Here is a 12,111-nt window from a genome sequence, read left to right as displayed (position 1 = left end):
GGACGCGGCTTAGATGTTATTTACCGAGCGGTGGTATTGCCGCGACCTAACAGTTGCCCCGATTCTTCCCCAACTCACCCGATTCCAGCCGACGTTGACCAAATCGCGCTATGCTAAATCAATGAAGGAAAAGACACACGGCTGGGATTCAAATGACACGACACCAGGGATACGGTTCTCAAGACCTCCGGAGGAGATTATATTAGGGCGGAAGGTCAGATTACAGGGATGAGAGGTACAGCATAGAAAGACAAGCACTTAGACACACTCTTATATTAACCCCAACAGACGACAGATAAACAGGACAAAAACTGACTCACAAGGGGATTGATGGCAAGGAAAGCGGGTATTCGATGGCCAGCACAAGGTGCACCTTGTGCTCAGGGACAGGATAGCGCGGCCCAAAAGATGCAGGAGGTCTCTCAGCGCTCGGAGGTGGCTCTCTTGTCTTCTCAAGCTCGGGGCGCATCTGACGTCACGTCCGGTACGTGGCCGCGTATATCCGGCGGGGAGTGACACGCCCTCGGCTCGTTAGCTCCGCCCCAGATGGAATCGGCACGTCGCTTCTCATTGGGTGCGTGCGGGGGGGGGTTACCGGCTCCGCCCTTGACGAGGGACTGACAAGGAGCCCCTTCGTGGTAACCCCGTGGAGCGCATGGTCCGGAGCGCATTGTCAATGGCGGCTAACCGAGCCGGTGTGATGACGCACACTCCCCCGCGCAGCGTCGTTGTTGTTGTAATTGTTGTTGTAGTTGTAGTTGTAGTTGTTGTTGTTGTTGTTTGGGGAAGAAGACGGGAGGAGGTATGGGAAGGTCCTAAGCTCACTACTGGTGCCATATAATCACATTCTGGTGCAACGAAGAGTCAGAATTAATGGAAACGAGTCCTTAACTGACATAGACTAAGAATAACTAGCAAGATGTCCGAAAGTTGTCTACGTGTGATGCGGTGGACCTGGGCACGACATTTAATGGGGGAAAAAGGGGAAGGTCGGTTCTACAGAGTGTTATTTACAGGCAATGGGACTAGGGAATGGGGGATTGGGGATAGTTGGGGAGTATTGGGGAAATAGGGGAATATTTACAAGCGGATATGGAGGCCAAATTCCATATTCGCAACATTGCACCCTTCTCTACCCTCGGGCGTCCCGACCCGATAAATTTTTACCTAGTTTAGTGTGGCACTCAGATGTAGTTCCCACTACTATTAACTCTACCCTGAGTGCGACAGTTTTACAGATATTCACAAATGAGTAAATATGTCCCCCTGCGACGTTGCACCCTTCTCCTCTCAGAAACACACCCACAGGATAACCGAATCCGGAAAGAATTCACAAACTAAACATACAGCCGGTAGGGAGCATTATTTACAAGCCTACGCTGCTATTTACACTACGATCCAGGACCTGTTTCTGGAGGAACACATGCAGATGTTATGCATAGAGAGAGCACGCATGCCAGCATCGATACACCAACCCACGAGTGCTCTGTGGCCTACGGCCTTTAATAACGTGCAGAGCACCCTTTCCCAGCACCAAAAGCACCACCCCATCACACAGTCAGCACCATCCGGTGCAGTCACCATGGTTCAATGAATAAAAATAACTTCAACAACCCCTAACCCTGCAGGTGTCTCTTGCTCTTCGTGTGGTGCACTTGGCCTTCGTACTTCCTTAGAAAAATAAAGAAAGGCGCCAACCGCGTCCATTTCTTTATTGTGGCCTTCAGTGGTGTCAACTAAAAGTGGTTCACCTTGTATGGCATAGGTGCCACGTTGACCCATAGGTCCATCCATGGGTGGTGCTTGGCCGCAAAAGAACTGTGGTCCATTGTGGGTGGCCACAAACATTGCGGTCCATATGGTGTATCGATCCAGGCAGCAAACAGCAAAAGTGCAGGCCCACAACTGCGAAGCCAGCACCTCTCTCTCCTCTCTCTCTACCCCAAAGCCAGATCCTCGGAGGTGGGAGACAAAAGAAGCAGACAAGTGAGTAAGGTGGTAAGGGCGCAAAAGTGCACGCAATACCAGGTGATGCACACTGGGGGCACATGGGAACCAGGTGAGACAGGTACGTTCCTACCGTACGCTCCCCCCCCCCCCCCCCACCAGGTAACCTACATGGCCCCTCCCTTACCCCTTACTGTATCCACAAAACACAACACTACCCATAAACATCTACTTTACAAATCAACAAACATCCCTACTGTCTTCCCCGTTCCTCCCATAAACCAAATTCGTCTTCTCTCCCTCCTAACCAATCAAATTTGCCATTTTCAACTCTCATCAAAATTTGCCATCTCCAACTCAACATCATAATTTGCTATCACCAATTCATCATCAGTCCCTCCTAGGGAGGGAGAGATGGAATCACCCCAATGTCTCATCCACGTCGTGATGCGTCTCACAAATCCACAGCAATCTCATTTCCTGCAACAAAACAAAGAAAACACAGGTGTGGAGTCATCATCATCACCACAGGTAAGTGGCTGCGTATGGTGCGACAGGTTCATCAATCCTAACTATTTCCTAAATGACTTTAACAACTTTACACTACCCGGGGTCTTTTTCCGGCCAAACCATTGGCCCTCTTACACTATGGGTTCTAAAAACCAATTCCCATTGGCCAAACTGTGGTGCTTTTCAATTTGGGGTCTCACTCCCCCGATTCATCTCCCGGTGCTCTCGCACAATTTCTGGGCTGTGGCGTGTACCTCTCCCAGCGGGTCTACCCACCTGCACACCCCCACCACTGCAGTTGCCTCCGAGCTTACCTGCTCCTTACCCTAACCTAACTACCTGGGGAAGGCCCTCTGGCGCTCTCCCCACTCGGTGCCCTCTCTGGCACTGGGCTGCCCGATCCACACCCGGGATCCTCAGGCACCCCCTCACAACTACCGGCTCCCAGAGCCCACCTGCGGCCTCACCTGGCCGACATCCTCACAGTGGTGGAGTGCCCAACCAACTACACGCACTAACAGGCTACACGCCCAGCCATTTCCACAACACTAATGCGCACCCATCCTCAATACCATTCTGTCACCCGCACCACAGATGCCAATATCCAACCACAATTTACCTGTACCCTCTACCTAACACTTACACTACCCGCCCCGGGTACTCGTGAAAGGGGTCCACTCTTCCCCCATCCACACCTTCGCACCATGCACACCACTCCGTACCACTTACTCCAACTCTCTCCACACACCTGTACTTGCACACCTGTGCTCTCACTCTTGGTGCCGCCTGCACCCTTCTCTCCCCAAGCGCATTCGCGCTGATCCACACACTCACTACTCATACACTGCTCCACACACCTGTCCAGTTGCACACCTGTGCAATCACACCTGTTCAATTCTCACACACACGGCATCATCTCAGCTAACTACTCCCTTCTGAAACTTGCGCTTCCCAGTCGTCCCTTTAAACTATTGCGCTCCCACGTCATTATCATCCATACTAATCTACCTGCGTCCCCACTACAGGTATCAGTCACTAACTAAACTTAACGTCACCTAATGTCATCTTCTAGGGCCCTATCAATATAACCTAACCCACCCGGGCTAGTTTTCACTGCCATACACCCCATAATCTATTGCTCCTTTGCCCCCATGGGAAGGGTGGCAGGGATGCCCCCCTTACCCATCGGGCCCATCGCTCACTACCAATTTTGCACATCAAATTTCAACAAATCAAAAATTTGGCCAATCACTGCCCATCATCTGCCAATCACTACTGCCAATCCCTTGCCAATCATCAAATTTTGTTCTCTAATTTTGGGTCCAAAACACTAACCTCATCACCCAGTCTACTCACTAATACCTCTCGGTGCGCCAATCCCTGTCCAAAGCCCGGCTTCGTAAAGCCAAGCCATGAATGCGGGTTGTTCTGTGCCAGCGGCTGGATGCGTCCGGCACTCGGTGCAGGGACGGGGGCTTACCCGGGCCGAGATCCCACGCACCATCTCGGCGTGGAGCCATCCAATGTCCCGATCTCGACCTGCCGGACTGCCTCAACAAAAAGTGGTCGCCATGACGACCCTTTCTATCGGGCTGCCCGCTCCGCCTAGTGGAGCACGGACGCGGCCGTTCAAAGCGAGGCCCGGCACGCACCGAGGGCCCGCTTCGGCTAAAAGTCGACCTAACCTCTAACCTGGTTACCGTCGATGCTTCACCTGGATTCTTACACCCCGCAGCCCGTTCCTTGCTCACACATCCAGCCGTCTCCATGCTCCTCGTACCTTTCCTTACACACCTCGGTACACTCATTCCACTCACAGCCTTGGTCACACACCTGACCACCAAACACTTTGGCACACATTCGTTGGTCGCACACCTCACCAACACACCTCTTCGCGCCCCCTCCTCTGTCACCTCCTCTGTGACAATCACAGGTGTGCTCTCATTCGCACACCCACTCACGTGCCTCACTACCAACTCCAGCGTGCATTCCCACTCACGCTCTACCATTCCGGGTGTGCATCCTTCCATCCCAGGTGTACATCCTCGCTCACCTGTCACAACCAACTCACTCTCCTTGTCACTCTCACTACTCTCACCTCCATTCTTGACAGCGCACTCACCCTTACTCTTGACAGCGCACTCTTTCCTCATGCACCTGTCCGTCACACACCTTTCTCGCGCACACTCTCCCGTTACCCCCTCTGTAACACTCACCACAGGTGGACACTCTTCCTTACTTCTGACAGCGCACTCTTTCCTCATGCACCTGTCCGTCACACACCTTTCTCGCGCACACTCCTGCGCACAGTCTCCCGTCACACCCTCTGTAACACTTACCACACCGCGCTTCCATGTGCTCCCTCGCACACGCGCTACGACCGACTCATTCTCGCCAGCACCCTCACTCCTTGGCACGCACTTTTTCCTCACACACCCCAGAGTCGGACTTTCTCGCACACCTCCTTTTTCGCACACCAGACCTGTCACACACTTCACCAACGGCCTCTCACGAACACCCGGGTCCATCTCGACCCCCAAGCTTATTAAATCCCCTGGCGCATCATACGCACGACCATATTGGTCACCACTTACACCGGGTCCTCTTCCTCTTCGCTTCTCCTCCATCACCTGCGAATCCCTCATCCGGTTAATGAGCACATCATCACGATCCAAACACAGACTTTGGACCAATTCTTTTATCTCCTCTTTTATTTCTTTCTTATCCCCTCTCCGTCGCTTCTTAATTTCGCTCATCCCTTCTTCCACTTCTTCTAGTTTCTGCTTCACCTCTTTTATTCCCCGGTACGTCTCCTCAAGCTCATCCTCTAAGGCTACCTTGACCGTTTCCAGGTGCGTCCTCACCTGCCGGTCCTTCGTCTCCATTACCTCTATCACCTCGTCCAACCTCGTTGTCAGTCCCTCACGTACCATCTGACATTCCCTCTTTGTCGCTATTAAGTCGTTTTTTATGTCGTTTTGTGTCGCTTTTAAACCTCCTAATACCGCAGTGTTCCTTTGAACCTGCTCCGTTAGTCCTTTTTGTCCCTCCGTCAGCTGTTCCACCTCCTGCGTCAGGTCCTCTATGCCCCCTTGTAACTTTACAGTCCCCTTTCTCACCTCCTTCTCCATGTGCTCCTGACAGTGCCTCACCTCCTCGCGCACTCCTCCGACCTCCTCACTCACACCTCTTCTGATCTCCTCTCCCATCACTTGCATCTCCTGCCCAGATGCCACCCTCATCTGCTCCATTTCCTCCCTGTGAGCATCCAGTTTGGTTTCTACCCCCATTCTGACCCCCTCTATCTGCTGCTCCATTTGTTTAACTTCCCTTTCCGCTTGGTCCCTCATGTCCCTCAATTTGCCTTCCATACTGTTTTCTAACCCCATTAACCCGTTTTTCACTCCCTCTATCTGATTCTCCTGGGCAGCCATTCTATTTTCTACCCCCTCTAACCCCTTTTGCATCCCTTCCATTTGATTCTCTTGAGCGGCCATTCTATTTTCTACCCCCATTAACCCATTTCTCACCTCTTTTATCCCGTTGTCTAACCCCTCAAAATTATTGTCTAACTTCTCACTGGTACCCCTCGCTTCGTCTCTCATTACCCCCATTTGGCCCTCCAATCGCTCACCCATTTGTTCCATAAGGGCCCTCATTTGCAGGAGGAAAAGGTTCGAATCCACCAGGGGCGCTGCCACGGTCGCGGGCGTGGACGCCGTGGCCACCTCGTGCGTGACAACGCTATTTTGCGACCCTGCCGCCCTCACTGCTTCGCTCTCCTCGCGTCCCTCAATTTGGTCCTGGACCGACCCTGCCTCACTCTCCCCTACCGGACCCCAGCTGTCTTGGTCTGCCATAGCGCGACTTTCAAAATTCGGGTTTTTATTTCCGTATAACAAATTCAAATTTCGCCGTTATAATTTCGCGCGGGAAACGCGCTCCGAATCGACTCTACTACAAATTTGGGCCTAATAAATTTAGTCCCGGGTCCGAATTCCACTCCTCGACACCAATTGTTACGGACGCGGCTTAGATGTTATTTACCGAGCGGTGGTATTGCCGCGACCTAACAGTTGCCCCGATTCTTCCCCAACTCACCCGATTCCACCCGACGTTGACCAAATCGCGCTATGCTAAATCAATGAAGGAAAAGACACACGGCTGGGATTCAAATGACACGACACCAGGGATACGGTTCTCAAGACCTCCGGAGGAGATTATATTAGGGCTGAAGGTCAGATTACAGGGATGAGAGGTACAGCATAGAAAGACAAGCACTTAGACACACTCTTATATTAACCCCAACAGACGACAGATAAACAGGACAAAAACTGACTCACACGGGGATTGATGGCAAGGAAAGCGGGTATTCGATGGCCAGCACAAGGTGCACCTTGTGCTCAGGGACAGGATAGCGCGGCCCAAAAGATGCAGGAGGTCTCTCAGCGCTCGGAGGTGGCTCTCTTGTCTTCTCAAGCTCGGGGCGCATCTGACGTCACGTCCGGTACGTGGCCGCGTATATCCGGCGGGGAGTGACACGCCCTCGGCTCGTTAGCTCCGCCCCAGATGGAATCGGCACGTCGCTTCTCATTGGGTGCGTGCGGGGGGGGTTACCGGCTCCGCCCTTGACGAGGGACTGACAAGGAGCCCCTTCGTGGTAACCCCGTGGAGCGCATGGTCCGGAGCGCATTGTCAATGGCGGCTAACCGAGCCGGTGTGATGACGCACACTCCCCCGCGCAGCGTCGTTGTTGTTGTAATTGTTGTTGTAGTTGTAGTTGTAGTTGTTGTTGTTGTTGTTTGGGGAAGAAGACGGGAGGAGGTATGGGAAGGTCCTAAACTCACTACTGGTGCCATATAATCACATTCTGGTGCAACGAAGAGTCAGAATTAATGGAAACGAGTCCTTAACTGACATAGACTAAGAATAACTAGCAAGATGTCCGAAAGTTGTCTACGTGTGATGCGGTGGACCTGGGCACGACATTTAATGGGGGAAAAAGGGGAAGGTCGGTTCTACAGAGTGTTATTTACAGGCAATGGGACTAGGGAATGGGGGATTGGGGATAGTTGGGGAGTATTGGGGAAATAGGGGAATATTTACAAGCGGATATGGAGGCCAAATTCCATATTCGCAACAATATATATATATATATATATATATATGTATATATATATATATGTATATATATATATATATATATATATATATATATATATATATATATATATATATATATATATATATATGTATATATATATATATGTATATATATATGTATATATATATATGTATATGTATATATATGTATATATATATGTATATATATATGTATATGTATATATATGTATATATATATGTATATATATATGTATATGTATATATATGTATATATATATGTATATATATATATATGTATGTATATATATGTATATATATATGTATATATATATATATGTATGTATATATGTATATATATATATATGTATATATATATGTATATATATATGTATGTATATATATGTATATATATATGTATATATATATATATGTATGTATATATGTATATATATATATATATGTATATATATATGTATATATATATATATGTATGTATATATGTATATATATATGTATGTATATATGTATATATATATATATGTATGTATATATATATATATATATATATATATATATAGATATGTATATATATGTGTATATATATAGATATATATAGATATATATATATATATATATATATATATATATATATGCGCGTTGGGAGCCGTTGGTGAGGTATGTGGATGGACAAAAGGACCACCGAGGTACTCGGAAACATGGTGGTGGGATGATGAAGTTGGAAAGAAGATTGACGAGAAGAAGAAGAAGTTCAAGGAGTGGCAGAAGGCGAAGGGTATGGGAGCAGAAAAGGCAGAGCATGAAAGTTATAAGGCAGCCAAAGAGGTAGCAAAGGCACCGGAGGCATGTAGGAAAATGTTCGGAGAACGCTTGGATTCGGAAGAGGGTCAGAGAGCGGTATTCAGTATTGCAAAGCAGATAGCGAAAGAGAGGTGTGATGTGATGGGGGTGAGTTGCTTGAAGGATGAAGTGGGACAAATCGTTGTGGACCCAGATGGAATTAAAGGAAGATGGAAGAGATATATGGAAATACTGTTGAATGCAGAGAATGAATGGGATGGCAACATGGCGAGTAACCCAGTTTTAGGACCGGCAGAGAAGCTAACCGAGAAGGAAGTTGAGGAAGCGATAAAAGCAATGAAGAGTAGAAAAGCGGGAGGGCCGACGGGAGTTGTGGGAGATATGTTGAAGGCAGCGGGAAATTGGGGTGTGAAGAGAGTGACAGAGATCTGCAATCTGGTGGTGAAAGAAGGCCGCATTCCAGTGGATTGGGAACTGAGTACCCTCGTCCCTCTATACAAGGGGAAAGGTGACCCTCTGGACTGTGGCTCGTATCGAGTGATAAAGTTATTGGAGCATGGAATGAAGGTATTGGAAAGGGTGTTGGAGAGGAGGATAAGGAAGAAAGTGAAGGTTGACGAAATGCAGTTTGGATTTATGCTAGGAAGAGGAACGACAGACGCGCTTTTTATTGTGAGGCAGTTGCAGGAGAAGTATATGGAGAAGAGGAAGAAGTTGTTTCTTGGGTTTGTTGATCTGGAGAAAGCATTCGATGGGGTTCTACATGAAGTCGTGACATGGGCATTGAGGAAGTTAGGAGTGGAGGAATAGTTGATCAGAGTAGTGATAGCAATGTACAAAAGAGCGCGCACAGCTGTAAGGATGAAGGACGGGAACAGTGGTGAGTTTGAGGTGAAGGTGGGAGTGCATCAGGGGTCGGTACTAAGTCCACTACTATTTGTAGCTGTGATGGAGATGCTGGCTCAGAACGTGAAGGAGGGTTTACCATGGGAGTTGTTGTTTGCAGATGATCTGGTGGTGATTGCAGAAAGTATGGATGGACTGAAGGAGAAGATGAACAAGTGGAAGGAATGTATGGAGACAAAAGGTCTGAAGGTGAATATCGGAAAAACGAAGGTGATGGCAAGTGGTAAAGCATGTGGTGAGGTGGAAAGAACGAGGAAGTGGCCGTGTGCTGTGTGCAGGAATGGTGTCGGAGTGAATTCCATTCAATGTACAATGTGCGCTGAGTGGGTTCATCAAAAATGTAGTGGTTTGAGAGGCCATTAACCAGTGTGGCAGCTGCATTCAAGTGTAAGGTGTGCACAGAGGGAGCTGCAGATGGAGGAAATGTTGAGTTGGATCTTGGAGATGGTGTGAAGCTGGAAGGTGTGAAAACATTTTGTTACCTTGGAGACATGCTGAATGGAGAAGGTGGATCAGACTCGTCAACGGTTGCTCGAGTGAGATGTGCATGGAAGAAGTTTCGGGAACTGAGTGGCTTGCTGACGAGGAGGGGAGTGTCATTGAAGCTGAAGGGAAAGGTGTATGCTGCATGTGTGAGAAGTGTTATGATTTATTTGAGTGAGACATAGGTAATGAACAAAGAGCTGCAACGAAGGCTGGAAAGGGTGGAAATGCGAATGGTTCGGTGGATGTGTGGAGTATCGTTGAGAGAGAGGAAGACAAATGATGAATTGCGAAAGATGATGGGAATAGAGCCTGTGATGGATGCTGTGAAGAGAAACAGGTTGAGATGGTTTGGTCATGTGTTGAGGAAGGATGAAAGTGACTGGTTGAAAAGAGTGATGGAAATGAATGTAGAAGGAAGTAGAGGAAGGGGCAGACCGAGAAAGACTTGGCTAAGGGTGCCTTCACATACATGGATTATTCTTACGAGTCCTTACGGATCGCCAACTCGTAGTCAACCGCAAGCATCCGTAAATAAAGGAAGATGATTTTTGACATGTCAAAAGTTGTTGCGAGTTGTGACGAGTTATTTACGGATGCTTGTGATTGACTACGAGTTGGCGATCTGTAAGGACTCGTAAGAATAATCCGTGTATGTGAAGGTTGCATAAAGATGGTCGAAGAAGAAATGTGGCAAGGGGGCTCTTGCAGGGAAAATGGCCTTAAAATGCCTGTTGTTGTTGTTATATATACTAGGGCATGCCCGTACTATATATATATATCTAAAATTATATCCCCCCCCTCTATTTACATGAAATGGTTTGGTCCATTCGCAAAGCCAAAGCGAACGGCTTGCGAGTACGGTGACAATCCCCCCCCCCCTCTATTTACATGAAATGGTTTGGTCCAAAGCGAACGGCTTGCGAGTACGGTGACAATCCCCCCCCCTCTATTTACATGAAATGGTTTGGTCCAAAGCGAACGGCTTGCGAGTACGGTGACAATCCCCCCCCCCCCCTCTATTTACATGAAATGGTTTGGTCCAAAGCGAACGGCTTGCGGAGTTTGGTAAAGAAATCGCCATAGCATGCACAAACGCGCAGGAAAGCGAATGAATCGCAAATTAGTTTTAATTAGTTGTAAAACATAGTTTAACGCCAACATAGTTTGCCAACGTGAAATAAATGAATACGCTCTCAAATGTGCCGTCCGAGGCAGAGTCTGTTCGCCACGTTCGGCACACGTGATAGCTCGCTGCTCTCTGATTGGTTGAATCGTTTTTTGGACATAGCTCGCTAACTACTTGTCCGATTAATATGAAACCTTGAAAAGGCACATCCTCGGGTCCCCAGCAATATACCTGGCAAGTTTCAAGTATATCGGACCCGTGGTTGTCGAGAAACAGCGGTCACAGACAGACACACAGAGATTACTGGCATTATAGATACTAGGGCATGCCCGTACTATATCTATATCTAAAATTATATCCCCCCCCTCTATTTACATGAAATGGTTTGGTCCAAAGCGAACGGCTTGCGAGTACGGTGACAATCCCCCCCCTCTATTTACATGAAATGGTTTGGTCCAAAGCGAACGGCTTGCGGAGTTTGGTAAAGAAATCGCCATAGCGTGCACAAACGCGCAGGAAAGCGAAAGAATCGCAAATTAGTTTTAATTAGTTTTAAAACATAGTTTAACGCCAACATAGCGGCAACATAGTTTGCCAACGTGAAATAAATGAATACGCTCTCAAATGTGCCGTCCGAGGCAGAGTCTGTTCGGCACGTTCGGCACACGTGATAGCTCGCTGCTCTCTGATTGGTTGAATCGTTTTTTGGACATAGCTCGGTAACTACTTGTCCGATTAATATGAAACCTTGAAAAGGCACATCCTCGGGACATACAGACATACATACATACACACAGAGATTACTGGAATTATAGATAGAAGATATATATATATATATATATATATATATATATATATATATATATATATATATATATATTGTTACGGACACGGCTTTTAGATGTTATATTGACCGAGCGGTGGTGTATTTAACCGCGTCCGAACAGTTACTCCCCGATTAAAACCCGATTCCACCCGAACGTTGACTAATCGCGCTACAGATATTCAATTGGGAAACCTCTAAAGCGACCGAAAGAGAAGAAGAGAGAAGAAAGACAGAGTTTGGAGGAAGAACAGATTTATTATACACACACAAGCAATATTTTAGAGCGACCAATATTATTTACAGCAATAGATGGAAAAGAGCAGTCACACAGTGCATTGTTAACTTATTCTATTTCATTTACTTAATC

The sequence above is a fragment of the Myxine glutinosa genome, chromosome 7, assembly GCF_964187855.1.
Source record: "Myxine glutinosa chromosome 7, kmMyxGlut1.1, whole genome shotgun sequence".
In the NCBI taxonomy this organism is placed as follows: domain Eukaryota; kingdom Metazoa; phylum Chordata; class Myxini; order Myxiniformes; family Myxinidae; genus Myxine; species Myxine glutinosa.
The sequence above is the reverse complement of the archived record's forward strand: the minus strand, read 5'-3'. Positions refer to the sequence as shown.